This window comes from Ambystoma mexicanum, chromosome 1q (assembly GCF_040938575.1).
Source record: "Ambystoma mexicanum isolate Mex_15411 chromosome 1q, UKY_AmexF1_1, whole genome shotgun sequence".
In the NCBI taxonomy this organism is placed as follows: Eukaryota; Metazoa; Chordata; class Amphibia; order Caudata; family Ambystomatidae; genus Ambystoma; species Ambystoma mexicanum.
Window position 1 is genome coordinate 1,291,838,908 of NC_090922.1, and position 25,114 is coordinate 1,291,864,021.

Below are 25,114 nucleotides of genomic sequence, written 5' to 3' on the forward strand. Positions count from 1 at the left end.
GGCCCAAGTAGTGAGCCAGCCGGCTCACCACTTAGCATGTTTGAGTGACAGCTAGGCTGAGTGAATTGGGGTTTTCTGCATAAAAGCAGGGCTTTGGGGACTGGAACTTCAGAAGTCGCCACAGGACCTAAGAATCCGACGAGGGAGAAGCTGAGCTGACCTGCCATGACGACACCACTGGTGGAGCCCTGCTGGACCGTCTCACCACTTTTCCCAACGACAAAGGAGATCTCCCACCGGAGAGTCTTCTTCCTTTGACTGGTGGGAATAACCAGTTTCACCATCTTTTCGCCTTCCCGATGCATCTCGTGGCCGCCTTGCCGGTGCCAAGCACCCCGGCAACCGGAATACCACGTTTTACCACGACCGCGAAATAAAGGGTAATACCTTTAACCGGAAAACTCTGCGGCTGGTTTCTTCCCTGGCAGTGCAACGACCTTCCTCTTTCCTCCAAGTCGAGATTTTCTCTTCCTCTGGACGATGCTGAGACTTGCACCTGCTGCCAGGAACAACTGCCACCGCTGGAGGATCCTTCCCACTTAAGGTACCGTGTTCCGCCTGGCTTCCCTTGCCACCGACTGTACGGGGTAGATTTCGCCCCCGGCTTTCGAACCTGGGTAGCCTGGGACACCCTGGCTAAACTTTTCTGAGCCTCTCTAAACTCTCTGCAAGACTTTCAAAGCCTAGTGTAACTGTGTGATCTTGGGCGCATTTGTGGTCTACTCTCTCTAAGAGTGGGCCCAGCCTATGGACTTTGGCTCACCAGTGACTTTTGCTCTTCTGCCCTGCTAAAAGTGTTCCTAAATCTTAGAGTGATGTATCTTCACATATTCTGCCTTTTTCCCTCCCTTTTTCATGAACTTATTGGAGTGCCATCTATAGTTAAGCGCTCACCTCTGTCTGGAAATAAGTGGTGTTAACTAAGACTTGTCTGATAAGGAATATGGGTTCTATATACCATAATAGTAACTGTGTTTAGAGTGTTTTACAAATAAGAGTGCTGGAGTTTTTCAAACAGTGTGTGTTTAAAGAAGAGTTTTCGAAAGACATCACAGCTGTTTGTAAACTTTGGACCTGTGAATCAAGGGAAGGCTCTCTCGAAGGCTTCCATTTCCAGATGGCTCTCCGGCTGCATCATGCACTGTCCACTGCTGCCCGACCGTCCGAGAGCCCACTCGACCAGAGCGATCGCTGCTACCACGGCGTTCCTATCTGGTGTGCCCCTGCTCGACATCTGCAGGACTGCGACGTGGAAGTCGACACACACCTTCACGAGATTCTACTGCATCGATCGGGACTCCAGGGAGGAGTCCAGGGTCGGCCAAGCAGTGCTGCCCAACCTGTTCGCTTAAGGTGAGCCTGGTGAGGAGGTAAGAGATGCTTAATGTTGAGTTTTTTGTATTGCTTAATATTGAGCCTGTTGCCACCTCCCGTGGTTGTGCATGTGTATAGTGCTATGTATTCTTATATTCATGAGCATGTGAATCCATGCCAGACCCCATGCTGGAGAAGGAACAAGTTACCTGTAACTGTTGTTCTCCAGCATGGGGTCTGGCATGGATTCACATGCTCATGAATATTCCCCGTCGTCAGGCTGGGAATCCTCGGTAAAGAAAAAACCAGTATCAGTTTCGTTTCTGATCTGACTTTCGTAGTAATAACCAATCACTGGTCTCTGCGTCATACTGACCACAGCCAATGACTGCCCTCTACCTAAGACCCACCTCTGGCAGCCATCTTCAGATTTTTACCGCACGTTCATGTGTTGGGATCCTCGTGCTATTGCTCTCGAGCGTTAGTGCTATTTTTTCACGTTTTTTCTCAAAAACTTCGTTTTTTCGGTCAAAAGAGCCTCAAGCTCCACCGACTCTCTATCCGATCAACGGGGACCCGTGTCGGATTCGTCTGCGCCCCTCAAGGGTGAAGATTTCGTCGAGCTACGCTTTTGGAGGACTCCAGAAGTTTCTCAGGCCCGGTCATGGCCCAGGAGAAGGGAAGCTCGACGCCCGGAAAGCTGTTCAGGGTCTGCCCTGGATGCCAGCTGCAGAACGTCTTCAAGGAGGACGAACATTCTTTTTGTCTCTACTGCCTACATGAGGACAAGACGCACGTGGAGAAGGACTGTGCGTTTTGCGGCAACATGTCGGAGCGGACCATGAAGGACCGCCATCAACGTCTCGCCAACTGGCTAGAAGGGAAGAGCCCGTCGGGCGAGATGAAGAAGAAATCTGAGCGGTCTTCTAAGACCTTTGAGGACGCCCCGGCGACGGGGGTCCAACATAAGGCCAAGCACCGCGAGTCCGCTGGCACCGGGAGCGCCGAACGGTCGGGCTCTACGGGCGCCAGGCAGGGCGCACCCTCCCCGGCACCATCAACCACGAGCCAACGCTCTGGGTCGGGTAAGAGGAAGGCCGAGCACACGGCGAAGCTCCTGGAGAGGCCCCGGTCGAGCTCGAAGGCGGAGGGGGAGCGAGGCGGTGTCCCCCCCCTCAAGGATAAGGCGGTGAGCGCACCTAAGGTGGTGAAGGCCTTAATCCATCCGGCCAAGCCCTCTATCGAAACTGTCGCGGCGGCCCTGGCTCAGCCTGTGCAGGCTACACCAGTGGTGGCGACCTCGGGGCTCAGAGTCTCCCTGCCGCCTCGGAGGGAGTCCTCTTTTGTGCCCATCGATAGGACCCCCGTGAAATCCCCCGAGGGGAAGAGAAAGGGGGGGCAGGGCGTCGTCGTAGATTCGGCTTCAACCTCAGAGGAGGAACTGGTCGAGGTCTTAAGCCACGGCCTCGGCGTGGAAGAAGACAGGCCCGTCGGGATGGATCCCGACGCAGGTGACGACGACATCGTCGAGGGTACCGACGGGGCCCCTGATCGCCCGTCGGATTCCCCTCTGCCAGCACCGCAAGACAACTCGGCGGCCATTTTGTTGGCTATACAGTCCTTATGCTCAGTGATAAGGACGAGACTACCGTTGCCGACGGAGGAACCTCTCCCGTCGGGGGACCCAGAACCGGGACCTTCTGGTGTTCCCCCTACTAAGAAAAGAAGGATCCACCCTCCACCTCCTTTTCAGCCGTCGCGCCCCGTCCAGCCCTCCTCCCCGTCCACCCGAGGGGATGATACAGGGACTGACATGGCAGCGACGGGTACGGACGACGAGGTATACGACGAGGATGTACTGTCGTCGCCTCCCACTAGGGCGTCTCCGCCCGACGAGATTGGATCGTTCCACTCCATGATCACCAGGGCATCCGAGCTTTTTCAACTCTGCCCTGAGGAGAAGAAGAAGGAAGGTTTCCTTTATCAGCGGCGCGAGGCCAAGAGGAAGACGGTCCTCTCAGTGCCTCTATTGGACGACATTTGGGATGAGGGCCTCACCCTCCTCAAGAACCCTTCCACGACGCCAGCTAGAAGAGACCGGTACGAGAAGAAGTACCGGGTCCCGGACACAGCCCCCCTGTGCCTCCGGGCGCAGCCTACCCCGGACTCCGTCGTCTCCGCGGCGGCCAGGAAGAAAGCGGGGGGGGGGGGTGCGGCCTCCACATCGACTTCCCCACCGGACGGTGAGGGAAAGAAATTGGACGCTATGGGACGCAGAGTCATCTCGTCGGCAGCGACGACGATTAAAGCGGCCAACGCCTTGGCTATCGTGGCCCGCTACGACAGGGAGCTCTGGTACAAACTGGCTCCCCTGCTGGACTTCCTGCCGGACAAGAGGACAGAGGCCCAGGAGATCCTGCAGGAAGGTGAGGTGGCTTCGGACCACGCCATTACCGTTGCGACGGACATCGCCGACACTGGGTTCCGCCAGTTGGGCAACGGCGTTTGCCTTAGGCGGCGTGGATGGCTCAAGGCTACGGACTTCCGTCAAGACGTTCAGACCAGAGTCCTGGACATGCCCTTCGATGGGAACAACCTGTTTGGGAAAACAGTGGACGATTCCCTTCAGGCCATTAAAGCGGACACTGAGACGGCCCGGGCCCTGGGAGTTCTGCAACAATGACGGACGCCCTTTCGGAGCAGCGGAGGCAAGGGCGCCTCCAAAGGTTCCGGCGGCGGTTTCTCCACCTACCGTCAAGCGGCCCTCTCGTCGTCTCAGGAGGCCTACAGAGGACGAGGCAAGTCTGGCGGACCCCGCCGTCGTCGCCAAGGAGGTCAAGGCGGCAAAGCCTCGTCGAAGCAGGATTGAACCGGCCGTGGGGTCGGGCCCCCACCGAAGCACCCCGGTGGGAGGCCGGCTGGCGAGCTTCGTCAGCGTGTGGGAGTCCATCTCCACCGACCGTTGGGTGCTGGACGCCTTGGCCCGGGGCCACGCGCTCGAGTTCCAGAGAAGGTGCCCGCGCGTCCCCCCCGTGGCCAGGAAAGAACTTCACGTCCCTCAACTTCTCCTGGAGGTAAAAGCGATGCTCAGGAAGGGCGCCATCGAACTCGTCCCAAAGAGGCTTCGGGGCTCCGGAGTCTACTCGAGATACTTCCTCGTGAAGAAGAAGACGGGGGGATGGCGCCCCATCCTGGACCTGCGACGTCTGAACAAGTTCATCAAGGCGCAGAAGTTCCGGATGGTCACCCTCCAGCACGTCCTGGGTCAGCTGGAGGAAGGAGACTTCCTGTCGTCGTTGGATTTGGAGGATGCCTACTTCCATATTCCCATCCTAAAGGGGCACCGAAAATTCCTCAGGTTTGTGGTCCAAGGGCGTCATTACCAGTTCAAAGCCCTCCCCTTCAGACTACGGTCGGCACCCAGGATATTCACCAAGTGCCTTGCACCGGTGGCGGCGCAGCCGCGCCGCAAGGGGGTCCACGTCTACCCCTACCTGGACGACTGGCTCATCCGAGCCAAGACGAGGGAGCTCGCCGTGGTTCACACGGCAAGGACCGTCCAACTTCTCACGGACCTGGGATTCTCCGTGAACTACGCCAAATCCCACCTGTTACCCGCGCAAGACGCTCTGTTTCTGGGAGCGAGGCTCAACACAGTGTCCCTTCTGGCCTCCCCGTCGGAGGAGAGGACCAGGACCATCCTGGGCAAGGTGCAGCGGATGTTGGTGGCCGACGCGGCCAAGGTGAGGTCCATCAAGTCCCTCCTCGGAATGATGTCTTCCTGCATCTACCTCATTCCCATGTGCAGGCTCCGGATGCGCCCGTTACAGGAGTTCCTGGACGCGCGCTGGATCCAAACGACGGGCAGCTTCGAGGAGAGGATCACACTCGACGAGAGTTTCCGACGAGCGATCCGGTGGTGGGGCACCCGCGCGCATCTGACGGCGGGCTTGGACTTCCAGACCCCAGCCCACCAGGAGACAGTGACCACGGATGCCTCCCTGGAAGGGTGGGGAGCGCACACCGAAAATCTGCACGCAAGAGGCCTTTGGCTCCCGACGGAGAAATCCCTACATATCAACGTCCTGGAGCTCCGTGCAGTGTTTTGGGCCCTCAGGTCCTTCCTTCCGTCCCTCAAGGGCAAGGTGGTGAGGATCTTCACCGACAACACCACCACCATGTTTTACATCAGGAAACAGGGCGGAACCAGGTCCCCAGCACTGTCCAAGGAGGCGCAGGACCTGTGGCATTGGGCCATCGCCCAAAGGATATTTCTGGTGCCGTTTCATCTGGCAGGGATAAAAAACACCATCGCCGACTCACTCAGCAGGGAGCTGCGCTCGTGCCACGAGTGGGAGCTACGGCAGGATCTATGGATCGCCTCTTCCGACGGTGGGGCACACCCCAGATCGACCTGTTCGCGACGGCGACGAACTCCAAGTGCCGGAGGTTTGCCAGCAGGTTTCCCCAGCGAGGAGCATGGGCGATGCTTTCTCGTTCCCCTGGGAGGGCCTGTTCCTCTACGCGTTCCCTCCTTTGCCACTGCTAATCCGGCTCGTCAACCAGCTCAAGAGGTCACGGTGCAGGATGATCCTCGTCGCACCTGCGTGGCCGAGGCAGATATGGTTCCCGGACCTTCTGGACTTGTCGGCGTCCCCGCCAATCAAGCTGCCGGTGGACGCGGATCTACTCTCCAGAGAAGGAGGCGCCATCCTCCACCACGACCCGAAATCGCTGAACCTGCAGGCCTGGCTCCTTCAGCGCTAGAGTTTGGAGGATACGACATACCGGCCGACTGCAGAGAGGTTCTTGCAAAGGCCAGGGCGTCCTCGACTCTTAAATGCTACGGACACAAATGGAAGAGGTTCTCTGTCTGGTGCCACGCACAGAAGATTAACCCTCTACGGATTACGGCCCCCCAAGTACTGCCGTACCTGCTGACGCTGGCCAAAGCTGGACTGGCACACGCGTCCATCAAGATTCATCTTGCTGCGATCTCCCGATACACCAGAACCACGGGGCGGACGTCCTTGTGGTCTCATCGTCTGGTGAAAGAGTTCATGAAGGGACTGTTCAGATCGTTCCCGCCGGTGAAGGCTCCGGCCCCGGCTTGGGAGCTCAACGTGGTGCTGACCAAGCTCATGGGACCTCCGTTCGAGCCTCTGCACTCAGCTCCGTTGAAATTTCTGTCGTGGAAAACAGCGTTTCTTGTGGCCATCACCTCCGCACGACGAGTGGGAGAGATCCAGGCCCTTTCCTGCAAGGCCCCGTACTTGACTTTTCACGACACAAGGGTAGTGCTTAGGACGCACCCCTCCTTCATGCCCAAGGTACCGTCGGACTTCCATCTCAACGAACCCTTGGTGTTGCCTGTGTTCTTCCCGTCGCCTTCGTCGCCGGCTGAGAGGACTTTGCACTCGCTGGATGTGGCTAGAGCGCTGAAGTTCTACGTGGACCGCACAAAGTGTTTTCGGAAGACGTCACAACTCTTTGTGAACTTTGGACCTGTCAATCAGGGGAAGGCTCTCTCGAAGGCTTCCATTTCCAGATGGCTCTCCGGCTGTATCATGTACTGTCACCGGTTGGCAAACCGACCGCTGCCTGGCCGTCCGAGAGCCCATTCCACCAGAGCGATCGCAGCTACCACGGCGTTCCTATCTGGTGTGCCCCTGCTGGACATATGCAGGGCTGCTACGTGGAGGTCGACGCACACCTTCACGAAATCCTACTGCGTCGACCGGGATTCCAGGGAGGAGTCCAGGATCGGCCAAGCAGTGCTGCGCAACCTGTTCGCCTGAGGTGAGCCTGGTGAGGAGGTAAGATGCTTAATGTTGAGTTTGATGTGATGCTTAATATTGAGCCTTTGCCACCTCCCGTGGTTGTGCATGTGTGTACTGCTATGTATTCTTTATTCATGAGCATGTGAATCCATGCCAGACCCCATGCTGGAGAAGGAACAAGTAACTTACCTGTAACTGTTGTTCTCCAGCATGGGTCTGGCATGGATTCACATGCGAACCCTCCCGCCTATCCCTCTGCGGCTCTTCACTTGGTCATACTGCCACTTCACGTGCTTCCAAATCTGAAGATGGCTGCCAGAGGTGGGGCTTAGGTAGAGGGCAGTCATTGGCTGTGGTCAGTATGACGCAGAGACCAGTGATTGGTTATTACTACGAAAGTCAGATCAGAAACGAAACTGATACTGGTTTTTTCTTTACCGAGGATTCCCAGCCTGACGACGGGGAATATTCATGAGCATGTGAATCCATGCCAGACCCATGCTGGAGAACAACAGTTACAGGTAAGTAACTTGTTCCTTCTCCAGCATGGGTCTGGCATGGATTCACATGCGAACCCTCCCGCCTACCCGTCTGCGGCTCTTCACTTGGTCATACTGCCACCTTACGTGCTACCAAATCCGAGGATGGCTGCCAGAGGCGGGGCTTAGGGAGAGGGCAGTCGTTGGCTGGGGGCAGTATGACCCAGAGACCAGTGATTCGTTACTACTAAGAAAGACAGATCAGAAACGAAACTGATACTGATTTTTTCTATACCGAACATTCCCGGCCTGCAGCGGGGAATATTCATGAGCATGTGAATCCATGCCAGGCCCATACCTGGCCAACTGGCAAATCCAGTCTGGCTGTCTTGACCTGGCAGTATGGCATAAAGACGAAACTATCCAGACTCTAACATCTCTGGGATTCTCCATAACATTTCCCAAATCCTGCATAGTGCCGTCCCAGAACACACGTTCACGCCTCAACACTGTCACACGTCTGGCAACACCGTCAGGACAGGATAAAGGCCATCCTGGGGAAGGTTCAGCTGCCAAGGTAGCGACAGTCCGGTCCATGAAGTCCCTCTTGTGGTCATGTCCTTGTGTATTAACATGGTTCCTCAGTGCAGACTGCGGATGAGAGCTCTTCAAGAATTCCTGGATGCCAGATGGAAACCGGTCAGAGGCTTGTGTACCGACAAGATTGTCCTCAATCGGGGCATTGCGTCAGGCCCACTGCTGGTGATCCATTCACCCTCCTCTCTTGCAGGGTGCTCCCTTTCAGATCCCCAACACGATCGTTGCCCACAATGACTTCGGACCAGCTGGTCCCGTTTGCATCATGTTTATTTCACGCGTTCAGAAGACTTTCTAAGTGGGAGTCACAAGACCGTAGCCAATCACACTGGAGACAGATTGTGTTGGTTTCTGATGGAACGAAGCCGAGGTGAACAATCCATTCGGCAATGAGAGACTGCTTATTTTTTAGTATCCCTAAGGCACGTTTGTAACTCCGTAAATTGGAACTTGATCCAGTATCTCTGGCACAGACGAGAGGCTGCTTAAGTAAAAACCATTTGACCATTCGCGTTTAGTTTTCAGAAGTGTTGATGGGTTCATCCAGATCCTGATGAAGACATAGATAACCAAACAACTCGAAACTATTTACCAAGAAGCCTGTTTGATAAAGAAAATTCATATGCATGGTCACTAATAGTCAATAATTTTTTGTCTGGAGTGAACAACTATCATCAAAATAATGGAATTGTATTTGCACTTTCTTAATTTTCTACAAAAAAACTTAAATTGTTTTAGGAGTTGTATTAGTTGAATGAATGTATGAATGCTTGCTATATAGGATGTTTTTTTTTATAAAAATGAATTAAAGATGTTCATGATGATTTTTTACCATAATTTAAATAAAACAAAATGATGATTTGATCTATTACCTTTGCCTTGTCCTTCAGTTGCTCTCCTTATCTTGGCACCATTACTTGTTCTTATATATTGCTTTACCTCAAGGTGTCAGATATTCTGTGAGGTTCCCACCATTTTTGTTGATTTGTCGACCACAGGTTACAGGTTGGTTGAGTTACATAAAAATACATTTAAGAGCATAGAATTGTCACCAGCAGTTAGAATTTGGTTGACATCACCCAAAAATATACAGTAATACATTGTGACAGATGTTAGAGTGCATAGGTTACAGCGGAATAGGATTGCGAGTTACCCAAGACCTTTTAGGGTTTCTTCTCAAAGAGACAGTTTTTTACTTTAGCTCTGAAAGACCAGTAGGACGGTTCAGCTCTGATGGTAAGCGGGAGAGAGTTCCAGCATTTGGCAGCCAGAACTGGGAAGCTGGATCCTCCAGCCGTTTTTAGGTTGTACATTGGGATATTGACACAGTGCGAGTAGAAGGTTCTAGTAGATCTGGCAGGATGATTTCTAGAGAATTTGTCAGTCAGATATTGCGGGGCAGTATTTAATGAGCATTTGTGTGATAACTAGAGTACGGAGTGAGATTCTGTCTCGCACTGGGAGCCAGTGGGAGTCCCGTCTGATAGTTGAGATGTGGTTGGATCGGTGTATGCATAATGCTGATCTCAAGGATTTATTCTGAAGGATCAGGAGTGTATTGAGGTTCCGTTCTGAAGTGCCTAGGAAATGAGCATTACAGTAGTCCAGCTTCGATAATCTGCACCATCAGTGTCACATTTCCTGCATTTGCTTTCAGTGTTGGGGGAGAACTTAGCTATCTTCTCCGGCGTGTAGTGCAATCTATTCAATACATTAAATTGTATTAGTCGAAGCCGCAAACTCAACAAGACTTCTTTTGTGAGAAGACAGTATTTCTGCCATTTAGTTTCTTGATAGGTGGTGTTAGTATCCTTTTCCCATTTCGCTCTAATCATGTCGCTGTTCGCACTTCCCCTTTGCACCATAGCATACATTCTTGACAGTAGCACTCTGCAGTTGTCGCCCCTTGCTAACAGCTCTATACATTTACTGGGCTCAGGTTCTTGAGGGAACGATGGACACTTTGTCCTAAAAGCAGCCTGATAATATTGCAATACCCTAACTGGGCCACCCTCCAGTTTAGTTTTAAAATTGTCTATATTAAAAAACCTGTTATCTGGATAGAAGTCCCCCAGTATCCTTTCTTTACTGGGGTCTCATGCCGTCTGGATGTCTGTATCAAAGGATGGAGGGAGCCGAGGGCAATTCCAGCGTGACACATTGGCACAGCCTTTTATATATGCAGTTCCACGCATTAACAGTGGTTCGCACAGTGTCATCTGACAGGAGTCTATGTGACGATTGCTTAGAATAATTGATCTAAGATCAGCCGGGGATGCTCCATAATGTTCCAATTTCTTAAGTGGTCCCACTGTGTCTGGTATGTACCAATAACCAGCGTAATGAGCCTGCACAGCTAATTGATAGAGTTCAAAATCTGGCACTGCTAGTCCCCCTTATTGTACGTTTCTGTAATAGACTCCCATTTCATGCGAGCCACCCTACCTTCCAATGTGAATTGTATAACCAATGATCATACTCTGTTAAATAACTTTTGTCCCGGCCACAGTGGAATCGTATTATAGTAGTACAACAACTTGGGCACCACCACCATTTTCAGGAGTGAGATTATTTTCATGAGTGAGATTCTACCATATAATGGGTATTTTGTCCTTAAGTTTAATTTGGTTTCTAATGTCTTTATGTATTTTTCATGATTTTGTCCAAATAGAAGTTTCTGAGTATGCAATACCATTACCCCTAAATACTTTACAGTGGTCGGAACTCACCTTAACCCATGGAGGTTTGCTGGCTCTCCTGTGTTATCTGTTAATGGGAACAGCTCCGATTTAGCTGTATTGGTTTTATAGCCTGAATGTTGTGTAAATACCCCACTTCATCCAACATTGGTTTTATATTTGCAGTTGGGTTCCAAAAATAATGGAGGGTATCATCAGCATAAAGACCTCTATGACCATGGAGGTTCCTCATTCAACATGCTAGCGGCTCGATGGTTAGAGCAAATAGAAGGGGTGAGAATGGGCATAAAGGCAGTAGAGTATTTCAGGTTGGTATGTACAACAGCTGTTGGGTTTGTATATAGCAGGTTCACCAATTTTATAAACCCACTCCCCAATCCGAATCTGTATAGTACTCCGAACAAAAAATTCCAAGAGATTGCATCAAGAATGACAGCTGCACCAGAAGCCTCCGGGTCTATCTGAGACATTATCCCGAATAGTCTGCGCAAATTTAGTGCAGTTGATCTACCCGGACTAAAGCCAGACTGATCAGGATGTACCAGAGTGGACATGTGTGGGAGTAGTCTGTTTGCAAGGACTATTGCAAATATTTTCATGTCCGCATTTATAAGGGACAGTGGGCGATATGAGGCCATGTCTGCAGGAGGCCTATCCGGCTTCAGGAGTACTGTTATTACAGCTTCAGTGAGGGAGGCAGGGAGTTGGCCCTTGCGGCACGGTTCTTCCCAAAGCTTCAGAAAATGGGGGGCAAGTATGTCCTTGTAGGTTTTGTGAACCTCAATTCCCAGACTCTCTGGGCAAGGGTATTTTCCAGAGGCCAGCAAGGACACTGCCTCAGCAATCTGCTCTAGTGTAATCGGGTGGTTTAGCTGTTCGATCGCATCTCGAGCGAGACTGGGCAAAGGAGTTTCACCTAGGTAAGTCCCCACTTCAATCTTAGTTTTAACATCAGAGTTTGCATACAGCTGTTGATAGTTTCTAAACGTCTCGTTTATCTGACCTGTGTTGATAATGTAGTTGCCATCTGGGGCGTTAATGCTCGTGATATGCAGCGTTTCCCGCTTTCCCTTGATTGTCCCCGCCAGAAGACGACCTGGTCTGTCTTTTTCACCATATTTACAAGCCTGGATCAACCTAGTAGTAAATCTGACCACCCGGTCTGCTAATTCCTGAAATTTTAAGAGGTTGCCCTTCGAGAGCCCCAGGAGTGCTTTATCCCCCGTGGCCCCGTACTCATTCTCAAGTTTTCTCTGTGACTCTTCCGTTTCCCCCAGTTCTTTCCTTGTGCTTTTAAGGATGCCAGATGTTGAGGCAATCATCATTCCGCAGAACCATATCTTAAATGTTTCCCATACACTGGCATATGTCACTACTGATCCCTCAGTACTGAAAAAGTTATCTATTTCTAATCTAAGGATTTTAGCAAGAGCAATATCTGTAAGTGCGGCTGGAGCCATTCTCCATATTGGCTGAGGTTTAATTTCAGGTGTTAGTTGTATTTGTGTGATTATCAGGGAATGGTCCGACAGGGTTCGCGGGAGTATAGTGGATCCACGCATTCTGTCAAGCCATGTAGCCGACACTAACCAAAAGTGGTTTCTAGACATTGCATCGTGCACTGTAGAATAATACGTGAATTCCTTTTTGTTAGGGTGTTCCCTTCTCTGTACATCAACCAGCGAGTATTGCGCCATAATTTGCTGTACCATTCGGCTGCTCTGGTATTACACCCGATGTCCAGTGTTAAATATCTTTCTGGAGATGTCAATGGTATTTAAGTCAGCCCCCAGAAAACAGGGTTTTCTGGTGTCTTCCCTATCAGGGTTGCCACATAAACGTAAAAGGCAGGGTTGTCTATATTCAGACAATATGTATTGACCAGCGTGACAGCTTCATTATTAATTGTACCTGTAACAATCGTGTATCTACCGTCAGGGTCAATATGCGAGGATTCAGTATTGAAGTTTATGGATTTGTGAATCTGTGTAATCACACCTCTTGCTTGTGAGGAGTACGATGTATAATATCTCCTCTTCCCCCATTTTGGTGCGATTTTCCTATGTTCTATCAAGGTCGTGTCTCTCCTGTAACACATTAGGGGAATGCTGTTCTAGATAGGCCCATATCTTCCTGCATTTTATCTAATTATTAAGCCCTCAGACATTCCACATAATCAACTTCAGGGTATTATCCATTTGTATCTTGTGTGTGTATCTAGTTCGTATTTATCTTGGTATCTCATATTTTGGGTTTTCTGCCATGCCATCCCCTTCGCCCAAATGCAATTGATAGTTTTCAACCGAGCCTCAAGATTCTTATCTTGCCAACTAACATCAACCCGCCTCCCCGCCCGTACCATCCGCCCCAACTTGATAATGTATGCCCATTTTAACGTTGGATACTCGCCCAACTCACAATTTCACAACGTTTCTCATGCCTATATCTATATCTTCTACTCTAAAGTTTTATCTCCATCGATACAGGTTCAATCATTCATGTTTCCTTAATGTTTGAGACCTCTCGGCGGGTCATTTTGTTCCCTTTGAGGAAGTAGTGGTGGGGCAGGTATGGAGGCCTCGACATAATTCAGTGCATCCGTAGGAGTTTTGAAAGTGAGCCCTGCCCCCATTTTGTATTCTTAGTTTTGCTGGGAAAATCAAAGAGTATGGCACTTTACGTGCTCTCAGGAGTCGCTTTACTGGGTCATTTCTACCTTTTGGCTTGTACGCGTCGCAAAGTCAGGGTAAATGTGGATGTTCTTTGACTCCTACTGCAGCGTCCCCAGTTCTCTGGATAGCTTTAGGGTGGCGTCACAATCCCTATCGTTCAGCAGTCTGGCTATAATCGTGCGTGGGGTTCTCCTGGACGCGCTAGTGGGCCTAGGGTGCGGCGCGCCCTTTCAACGAGGAACTGTGCAAATAGTGATAATGATGTGTTAGTTATATAGCGCCTTAAGCCAAAGCGCTTTACAGATAAACATATTTACATACATTTATCATCCCAACCGAAGTTGGTACTCATTTATCGACCTCGGAAGGATGAAAGGCTGAGTTGTCCTTGCCGGGATTCAAATCTGCGACCTGCAGATCACGCATAGATCGCAGCAGCGAGCGCTCAAACCGCTGAGCTATCATACCAGCGGATCAACAAAGAGTTCCATCGGGCCTTCGGTTGCTGATTCAGGTGCACCAATCATTCTCATGTTGTGCCTGGAGCGCGATTCCAGGTCGTCACACTTATTCCTCAACTTGGTTAATTCCGTTTTGATGGTAGATATGTCCCGGTCATGTTGCTGAAGCGTATCTTCAGCTGTATTGACTGGCGTTTCCGCCTCATTCATTAATTTCACTCATTGTAGTGACAATGTCATCTAGCTTCACATTTATTGCCGTAAAGCCACTCTGCATTGTCTGGAGGAGCTGATCATCTCTCGTATTACTTTCCGCTGGCTCGTCACGTGGAATCGGATTGATTGGGCGTATCAGGGCCTGGGTCCTGGGACCAGTGAAGGAGTTCATTCGGCCTTTCTTTTCATGAATGCCTTTCGTCATTGTGTAGTAGAATGCTGCGATACGATCATCAGGATGTGGGGTCTAACTGACCTGTAAATACCGACACACAGTGAAAGGCTCAATGGGTGGCCCTACCGTGTCGGTAAGTAATCAGCCACTTATGGCGTGGCGGCATATATTATGCTGTTTTGAATGCTCCGATAGCCAGTGTACTCTGTTCTATTATGGGGTGTATTTCTTTGCCACTCTCGGTCAGCATATGCTAGTGTGTGATGGGGTGGTGTTTCCAGGGCTTTCTCTGAATCGAGCCCGTATATCAATAGGGCTGTCTGGGGTCCCTCATACACCCAGACAACCGCGGTGTTTCCCAACCCGCATCTGCCGAGGTTCATCCTGCCGTTAGGGCAGTGCCACTGCACAGTTTGTGCTGCTAGGCGGCAGGACTAGGGAGGCCTGGGTCCCTAATTGTCACAGTGATGGCAAATGTGTCCAACAGGTAGGACGACAATGTGGTGCAATCAGTGCTTCAGCCCAGGCGTATGCTTCCAGCTGGCAGTTTTCAGTTTATCATCCTCCTTAATTCCAGGGCTATATGGGTCCGCACAGGCACCGGTCAGACCCTCTGCCACAATGTTTTCCAACCGATTCCCTTGTCGGTTAGCTTCAATCGCAGCCACTAGCACACCAAATCATTTATTACTAAGCAGTGCGGGCTCAATGCTTCAGCTTCCCAATGAGCCAATGAAATTTCAAACAGGCGAGCTGCACGCTTACTCTCACGGTATACCCCGGCATCACTTTACTTCTTAACACACTAGGCATCTGCTGGCCACACTCCGGCCGAGCGCTACTTCTATCGGTCTGACGTCCTCGACCTCGCTGAGTTGCTTGGGCAGGTGTAGTAGGGATATGCTAGTCAAGGTGGTGGCGGACCCCGGCTCCAGGGAGCCCCAGCTCGAGCTTTAAACTCCCTCCATCTGCCGTGGTCAAGCTTATTTTACTCACTGTAGTTGCGGACGTCACCGTCGGGGGAAGACCCGATGCTCCTCGGGGCCCCGGCTATGCAAGCCGAAGGAATCACACTGCAGTCACCGGTCACCGCAGACGGCTCACTACGCAGTCGCAGGCTGCAACACTCCCTTTCAGGAGACGCGGCACGGCCCAGCCCAGGCACTCCGGCGGGGCAGGATCACACACGGTTGCAGCTTCGCACAGGAACAATCTCCAGGCCTGACACCGAGACATCAGGGCCCGGGATCCTTATCTTCGTGTTCCGGTGAGTTACAGCACTGGATTAGGCATTCGAAAGCATTATGCCAGGATTGCCGGCAAGTACGGATTTTAACAATTAGGCGGCCATTTCTTGGGGCTGCTGTTAGGGAGAATTCTCATTTATGGCTAATTTCCCTTCCCTAGAGAGCCCCTCAGCAGCTTTGCTGGATTTCTGGGGTTTATTTTTTCCACCTGGTAAGAGTGTGAGCCTTTTTATTCCCACTCTTACAGTGCATTTTGTGTGTGTGTTGTACTTTCTGTGCTCATGGGCTATGGAGTGTTACCAACTCCCAAGGCATCATCATTTTACTTGTGTGTCACACAGCACCTTTAGTGCAGTGACACAGAGATGTCTTTTAGACTTCCTATGTGAACTCCATTTCTGGGGACTATCATTTTTACACGGATTCCCGTGTTAGTGTTCTGGCTGTGGTGACAGACGTGAACATAAAACCCGCTGCCCCATATCGTTTTTATCGTGGGTCCTAGCAGGGTTTTCCGCCATTTCGTGTTGGAAAGGTCTTTCTTTCTTTGCTTTTCGCGCCAAACCAGGTTTGGTTTCCTTGTTCGCCGTCCTTTGGCGGGCTTCTGCAAAGAAGCCCTCCTTTGGCGTCTGGGTGTCTAGGTGGGCTGAATATGAGGGAGGGGTTTAGTAACCCCATGCATAGGGTCTCATTGGAGACCCAAGTCGCACTTTGTGTCGATTGGCTGAGGTGGTTGTCCGGGCTGGACAACTGTTAGGGAGAATTCTCTCTTTGGGCTGAATTTCCTAACCCAGTGAGTCCCCCAGCAGCTTTGCTGGATTTCTGGAGTTTGTTTTTTTCTCCTGCCAAGAGTGAGACTCTTTTTCTGCCACTCTTGGACATGATTTATGGTGTTCCTTTGACTGTTAATGTGTTTTATGGGCTTTACTCCATAGGGTCTCATGTGGTTTTCCTATGTGTCTTACACAGCACCCTCCGTGCAGTAACACAGGGGTGTCATAGTGACACCCCACCATAGACTCCATACCCTGGGACTGACTACTGTCTCCCAGGGCATGTAAAGTCACCATTGGCTTTACTAGTCCCAAATTATTAACAGAAACCAGTACAAACCATCATATTGTGGACGTACTGGTCGGGGCAATTCAATTGCCCCGGGGTCTGTTAGTCGAGGGGGCACGTCTCCGTCCCCCCTGATCGAGTTTTGGCTGGTGGCAGTGGATACTACTTTTTATATTCGACCGCGAATATATCCCTATGGGATTTTCCCATTGTTCGAGGCTACCAACTTTAATTATTTAATTCTCATAGCCTCGAACATACCGCCGGTTTATTTATTTAATATTAATTTGCCGGTTGGTATTTTTTGCCAGGACTCGATTCTAAAATGGCGTTTGTGTTCTCTTCTGTGACTCCAACCCAAGTCGAGGCCTTTGTTCCACTTTTTGGCGGGCTTCTCCACAGAAGCCTCCAAAAGTGGTGCCACTCTGTCTGGGTACCACAGGGGGTGGGAGGGGGTTTAGGCACCGTGGACTGAGTTACCTTGGTAACTCAAGTCGCACTCTTGTGTGATTGGCCCAAGTGGCTCACCACTTAGCATGTTTGATTGACAGCTAGGCTGAGTGAATGGGGGTGTGCTGCATAAAAGCAGGGCTTTGGAGACTGGAACTTCAGAAGTCGCCACAGGACCTGAGAATCCAACGAGGGAGAAGCTGAGCTGACCTACCACGACGACACCACCGGTGGAGACCTGCGGAACCGACTCACCACTCCCCGACGACAGAGAAGATCTCCCGGCTGGAGAGGCTTCTTCCCCTGACTGGTGGGCACAACCAGTTTACCTTCTTTTCTTCGCATCCCAGGAAGTCTTGTGGTCGAATTGCCCGTGCCAAGCACCCTGGCAACCGGATAGCCACTTACCACTAGACCGCGAATCAAAGGACCGCTCCTTTACCTGAGAACTCTGCAGCTGGTTTCTTCCCTGGCAGTGCAACGGACTCCTGTCTTCCTCCCCGACGAGATCCTCTCTTCCCCCGGACGAAGCACCAACTTGCATCCGCTGCCAGGAACAACTGCCCCCGCTGGAGTATTCTCACCACTTTAAGGTACCGTGTCCGCCAGGCCTCCCTTTCTAAAGATTGCTACAAGGTAATAATAATCCCTTAACCTTCTGGACTGGGCTGGCCGCCTTGACCATCTAACTGGTCCCTTTCTTTGGTCCAACTCTTTTTTTGTACCTTTCCAAGACTTTTGTGCACTGCAACCGTGTGATCTTGGACACATTTCGTTCTGATCCTCTTAAAGTGGATACGGCCTACTGAACTCTAACTTCACGGTTTGACTTTGCCTTCCTCTCTTGCTGTGCTCTTGTAAAAGTGTTGGGATCTGTTTCAATTTATACTCTGCTTTTCTCTCCCTTTTAAAACCAATTATTAGAGTGCCATCTGCGTTAAGCGCTCACCGCTGTCTGAAAATAAGTGGGGCTTTACTAAAAAATTCTCTAATATTCTTTTAAGGGAGTGTATATCTTTTAGTGACCGTGTTTTTGAACTGCTTAACATTAGTGCCTGTGTGTTTTACTAGATGTGGTTTTAAATAAATAATTCTATCTCTTTTACACCAAGCTCTGGTCAGTGTTTACTTGTTCTACTGTGTTCTTCTGACCTATTGTGAATACTCTGTATACTGCCTAACTCTTCTTGAGGGAAGTCTGACTGCTCAGCCACAGCTACCAAGTGAATCTGTGTGGTGCAGACTGCTACCAAGTGGGTTCACTGCCAAACACCTGTAGTCTTAAATCTTTTGCAGTGGTCCCAGAGGGAACTGCACAGGTTTCTGCCTAACAACAACCCCCCTGTTGTGTGGTGATTGACATCTACACTGTGTGAATGGGGGATTTTGGCATAAAAGGCAGGACTCTTGGGCTGGAAGTCAGAGTCGCCACTGGAACTACAAGAACCGAAGAGAAGTGGAGAAGACGACGACGACGGCTGCTGCAACTCCTGGATCCTGGTGACGCCCTGCTGCAGTCCTGCGCTATCTACCCTTCAACGACAGAGAAGATCCAGTCCGGAGTCTTCTTCCCTTGAGCCTGGTGAGATCAACTAGCTCACCTTCTACAGCCAGAGAATCCTCTTCTGGGTCGAAATTGCTGCACTGAGCTGTAGTGGTCCGGATAGCCATCAGAAGAGCCCTCTCCTGTTTTTAAGGAGCGCACCTTTTATTCATCGTTGCTTTGCTGCTGCTGGCTTCATTCCTGGGTAGTGCAGATCGCTTCAGGCATCGGCTTTCTTGTCCCCACGACTGAAGCTTCAGGAACCGTGAGTCTGCCGGAACTACCAGGAACCACTGCCGTAGCACCAGCTTTCTTCATTCGAATAAGGTACTGTGTCCATTTGGTCGTTCTTTCCCTCCGACCTTGAGGAATCGGGGTGAACCCTTTTCCTCTCCGAAGGCTTGTCCTTCCTTTCTTTCTTCCTTCCGTCTTATAACTTTTGCTTCCCTTTGCCAATATCCAGTACTCCTGGCAGCGTTAATCTTGAACTATTCTAACCGTGTGATCCTCGACAACAGAGCCCCTGTTCCATTTGACACTGGTGCAGGCCTATTGACTTTCATCTGCCTCTTAGAAAACGTCCTGTGATTCTATTGCCTTGACAAAAGTATTGCCTATGATTTAATCCACTATTCCCTTGTTTTAATTCTATGTGCTAAGTGTGTTTGACTTCGGGTGCATGTCTTCCCGCGGGTACGCTTTATTTTCGTAAGACCGAACTGTCATTACTGTCAAAAAGTGATCGTGTATTAACCCACGGTAACGTCTTTGTTTCGAAACACCAGTCTGTCAAATCCCAATGTACTTACCTTGAATTGACCTGAACAAGGGGAATTAGTGTTTTGTTTACTTTGTTCAACTGCTTGCATTTTGTAGGTTACAGTGTTATTAAAGCATCTTGAATCATGAACATGCTTTTCACTTTGCTTTAGACACATGAAATATTATGTCAAATAAAAATGGTCTTATACAAAGGCTGCATTTCTGCTTCATTTTCTTCAGTCTTAATCCGCTTTAATTGAGGCAGCGCAATTGCAGCAGCATGGACATTTCAAACTTTGCTTTCATTTCATTACAGAAGCACATCAATTGCATTTAATGGCTTGGGCTTCTGATCTCCTGAAGTTTTAAAAGAGCCTCCCAGCAAGCAGTTGTTTGGCTTTTGTGAGAAGGACATTTTTTTGTTTTTGGGTGTTCAATATGAAGATGTGTTTTGTCTTAAGATTGTATGTGTTTGTGTGCATGAAAGGGCACTCGATATATTGTTTTCTTGGAGAGCAGCAAATAGCTAGGCATGTGGTCTAAACTTTAACTCGATTTCTGACCACCCACTGAAAGCAGGTATAATGGATATAGATAGAAGCAGTGCTGTATATATTTTCAGTGGCACAGATTGTACTAGTACCGCTCAACAGGACTGCTATATATTCAGGTTATACGCATGTCATGGCACAATGCCAAATATTCACAACAGGGTTGATTGCATCATGCCCATATTTCTTAGCAGGACTGCTATGTTTTGAGACAGTACCTGCATTTCTTAACAGAGCTGCTGTAATGACAAAGCACGGCCATGTGTTGCCATTTTCTGCAGCAAGCTAAAGTACTGAGCAAGAACAGTGTCTGACCGTTTTCCACCAACCTCCCTGAGCTTGTGTGATGTACACTGGCTGACAGTGTGAGAAGATGGCATTGCTGTCATATACTTCAATCCCTTCAACTCGGTCTTGCACTTTTTAAAACTTCTGCTTCTCCCATGTCCGAGTCCTTGTTAGGAAAGATTTCCATTTCATGTGCAGGGATGTCATTTAGGCGTCGCCAGAGGTCGCAACTGCAACCTCTGGGGGTCTGCCTTGCGACCTCTGGGGGTCTCCCTTGCGACCTCTGTCTTAAAATAAAACGAAAAAAAAAACATTTTTTTTTTCTCGTAATGCAAGCTCTTGGGCTGTGGCCAGCACCATGTGGCTCTTTACTTCTGGAGTGGCTGGCTTTCTTGTTCAGGCCCCTTTTTAAAAAAAAAAAAGAAAGAAAAATAAGAACAGGAGTGCCACAACAGAGTGTCTAACACTTTCAGCACTTAACCTAAATAAGAAAGAAGAGGAATACCAAATATGTGCCTTTCTGGAATTCTATACAATAATTGCTAGACCCATCAAAGGTTTATTTCAGGCACACTTCGGGGGGCGAGTCACTGATTTAGTCTGTTCTTAAGTGCCTCAACTCAGTCTTTGATCCTTCTGAGATCGATAAATGGGTACCAACACAGGTTGGGTGATATTGGGTGTACATTTTTTCTATATAAAGTGCTTAAGCGTAAGTGCTATATAATAGCACATCATTATCATTTGGTCATGGACGTCTGCTTGCATTCACAGTAATTTAGTAATATGGGCCTATATACACTGATCTTAACGATACACATGGCGATCCATTCTTGTATGAAATGTACATAAAATTATAGTGATATCGTAACCATATTTTTCGTAGTGTACAATGCTATGTGATGCCGCTTCCTGTTTTGTCAAAGGTCGTGTTCCATCGCTTCTTGTGAAATCACTTCAGGGCGGTGTCAAATGACATCACCTCCTGGGATGTCATCAGGGGTCAAGGGTCGTGTGATGTCACTTCCGATACCCCTGGCATTCTGGTGAAATGAATTCCCTGTTCATGTGTAATTTTCCCTCCAGTTGTGAACCCCCCAACTTTTTGCTTAGTTTAAACACCATAGTCTGACTTTGCCAGAGGAGCAAAGCCTTATGCTGCACTCCCCTGGGCTTTTCGCTCACTTTGTTATGAGGAAACTGACATGCCGTTAAAGACAGTCAGTACTGGGAGACTTTGTTTCCCTTAGTCCTTGTCCATGTTGCAACTTTCTGCAACATGTAACAAGTGCACCAAGTACCTTACAGTACATGCATTCGGGGTCGCTAGTCATTAAAAAAGGCCCTAGATACTCTCAAAGGATTTTTTCGGAGAGGTGTAGATGTCCTATGGACAGTGCTGGTGGCAGCTTATCTTCATGTATTTTTAACCCTTTCTGGCCATGCAAACCACGTTAACCGCGTTTGGCACCAAAAGGTGGCCTTGCTACAAAATGGCCATGCCACGAGGTTCTTTGTCCTGTCTTTTGGCCATCTTGCCCTTCACCTTCCCCAGGTCGAGCCGACCCGGGTCAGTCCTTATTTGGGCATGCATTCTCCTGTGAAACACCAAGCTTTCGCAGGCTTCTGCATACCTTGTGTGTGTGCTTCCAGGATGTGGGCTGGACAGTCTGAGTCCAATACACATCCTGGGTGCCAGAGAGTCTGGAGTGTGGTGAATGCCTGGGACCACTGTGGTCCGTGATTGGTCCACGTATGGTGTGCCTGCATTTGAGCAATCTCCCATTTTCGTACACTTGGCCTTCCCAGGTCTGGCGTAAAGAGCGAGAGCCTGAACCGGAGTGAACGTGGTTACTGTCTAGCCCAGCCGTGCTGACCAACTTTGCAGGTGCACTGCTTTTGTGCCCCTCTTGCTTCTGAAGCCTGCTGCAGTGAAACTGGCCTGATCCATCCACCAGGAGTGGAGAAATAAACACTGTCCCGTTTGGGAATCATCCCTGTATCTTTGCCGCTGAAAGCCACAGAGCTGCAGAAATTCTCGCATTTGAACCTGCAACCGAATTGGACTCGACTACTGAAGTTTGGTCTGCAGTGCGCCAGGGGGCGTAAGTACCAATAGCCCTTACCGGTGGCACCTAGCGCATCCAACCCCTTTTTACGCATGAGTGGCCCCTGCGGATCCCTCTCCTTTTCTTTGCTAGTGCGAACTAGCAAACTATTCCCAACTCTTGGAACCTGTTCTGCCCTCAAGGGGAGACCCTCCTCGAATAGTGGGAACTTATTCTTTATCGCCTCACCCACCTTCCTCAGCGGCTACAGACCCCTGGAGAGAGCCCGTTTTTGCCCATCTGCACTACCGCGTGCGCCAGCATTGCAAGTACATTTGAGCATCAGGCTCCCCTCATCTTAGGGACTTTACTGCCTTTCAGTTAGGATAGTGATTGATGTCGAACTGCCTAAAGACTATTTGCACTACCTGCTTCCTTCCCCTTTTAGGTTGTGGACCCATTTTGTGCATTAACCCTTTAGGCGCCTTGGTCTTGTATATATGTATTTAGATTGTATTGTATTGATCTAAAAGTACTACTGTGATTGTATTGATCTAAAAGTATTACTGTGATTATTGTGTGGTTAACTTTCAAAGGTCTTGAAATAAATGTACACATAGGTTTTATATATACTCCTGACTGGAAGTGATTTGTGAGTGTCCTTTACTCTGTGTGCTCATTGAGGTCTTTCAGTCACCCTCACCGCTCCCAAGACCTAGTCTTGTCTGCTGCCAATGGTACCTTGATTGGTCTGGCTTGTCCAGAAGGTTACCCTGTTCCAAGAAACTAGGCTGGCCTTCTGAACCTTTGCCCACCAGGTCAGAGGTCAGAAATCCATCTTAACAAGTCCCACTGCCAAACATCTAGCACATTTCAAAGCCTCATTATGAATTTCCTAACTCATGTAGGATAGTTCAAACAGGCTTAGAGCTTTTGGCAAGACATTTATGTCAGGCAAGCCTCACATGGAACTGCCAGTGCCCTAACCCTATGTGCCTTTCAGTGTCAACAGCCCGTTTGGGAAAGACGGCTCAGTGGTTCAATAACTCTTCTGCAGAGATTGTGTTTCCTGTTAGTTCAAATCCTCTTGATAGGTGAGTTAAGGAGTCTGCATCAGAGGTGTGCGTTTTACGATGCAGGTAACATTCAATTGTAACAGAAATGACTTAACATTTTACTTATCAAAAGGACTACTAATTGTTCAGTGGATCAGAAGACCCAAATGTCATCGGGAATGCACTTCGTGTAATGGCTCAGAACACACAAATCAGGGCTGCTATACCTGTGATTGCTCAGAACACAACTCTTCAGGGCTACTATGCTTGTAATGTCTCAGAACAGACACATCTCAGTTGGGCTACTATACTTGTAATGGCTCATTACACACAGATCATATGGACTCTTATACTTGTAATGGCATACAGTGTTGCTAAAGCATCTGCATTCAAGCAAGTGCAGCATCTGGTCAGACAAACCTCTAACTCTATCATTCCCAGCCTAATTGCCAAAATAAGGGTTGGCCACATCTACAAAGGAGTACCCAATGGTAAAGCTGCATTGGATTTTCCAATAGAAAAGTCATTTTCAGCTTTTTGGATATTTATTGGTGCTATGTTAAATAGACAAAGAGAAAAACAGGAGAGGAAGAGCAACTCTGAACCTAAGCAATACATGAAAACAAAGGTGTGGACGGGTGGGTTGTTGCGAAGTGACATAGAACATACTAGACAATCCAAAACAAGAATTCGAGCAACAAGAAGAGAGTGCAGTAAGCTATGATGGGGCATAAAAAGAAAGTGAGAAGGGAAACAGGGTTAATTCTCCAGCATGGGGTCTGGCATGGATTCACATGCTCATGAATATTCCCCGTCGTCAGGCTGGGAATCCTCGGTAAAGAAAAAATCAGTATCAGTTTAGTTTCTGATCTGACTTACGTAGTAGTAACCAATCACTGATTTCTGCGTCATACTGACCACAGCCAATGACTGCCCTCTCCCTAAGCCCCGCCTCTGGCAGCCATCCTCAGATTTTTTTTTTTTTTTTTTTTAAACTTTTGTTTATTGGCAAGGGAAGTCAAGACAGGAATAGCATAGTTTACACAGAAATCCACATATTCGCATTATTACAGTCGGGTATTACATCATACATTTCTGAACGGCTCGGGGAGGAGGGAGGGGTGCTGACAACTTAAGAGGAGGAGGGGGGGGGGCGGCCGCCCCCGTCTTCATGGTAGCGTGTCCAGGGGAACGGTCAAGGGCACCGAGTCCTCAATCTCATCTTTATTGTTCAAATAGGTGCAAAATTCCGTCCATACATTCTTTGGGCGAGATGGTGCTGGCAGAGACCCAATGTACTCCTCCTCACAGGCCTGAACCCAGGTAAGGGCTCTAAGCCACATTTCGAAGGTGGGGGGAGAGCGGCGTTTCCAACATTGTAAGATGCACCGTTTAGCAACCATGGCACCCACGTTCAGGAATTTGGACATTTTTTTAGCGTTCTCCCCTGTCCATATTCCAAACAACAAGGCCTGTGGGACGGGGTCCACGGGGGATCCAATTATCTCTGTGAGCGCTCCCGTTACCCCCAGCCAGAATGCGCTCAGCGCAGCACAAGACCAAAACATGTGCTCATGATCTGCCTCTTCGGAGTCGCACTTCGGGCACCTGTGGGCAGAAGAGCGTGTGAAATTCGCTACTCTAAGCGGTGTGTAATACAGTCTGTTGAGTAGCTTATACTGTATGCAACGGAATCGAGCGCTCAGGGAGACTTT

General features: G+C 49.5%; 1 protein-coding gene across 2 annotated transcripts in view; it reads left to right on the forward strand.

Moving 5' to 3' along the window:
* USP24 (ubiquitin specific peptidase 24) overlaps positions 1–25,114 on the forward strand; it is a 2,799,104-nt gene that overhangs the window by 1,698,807 nt on the left and 1,075,183 nt on the right. The gene's annotated exons all lie outside the window — the stretch shown is intronic.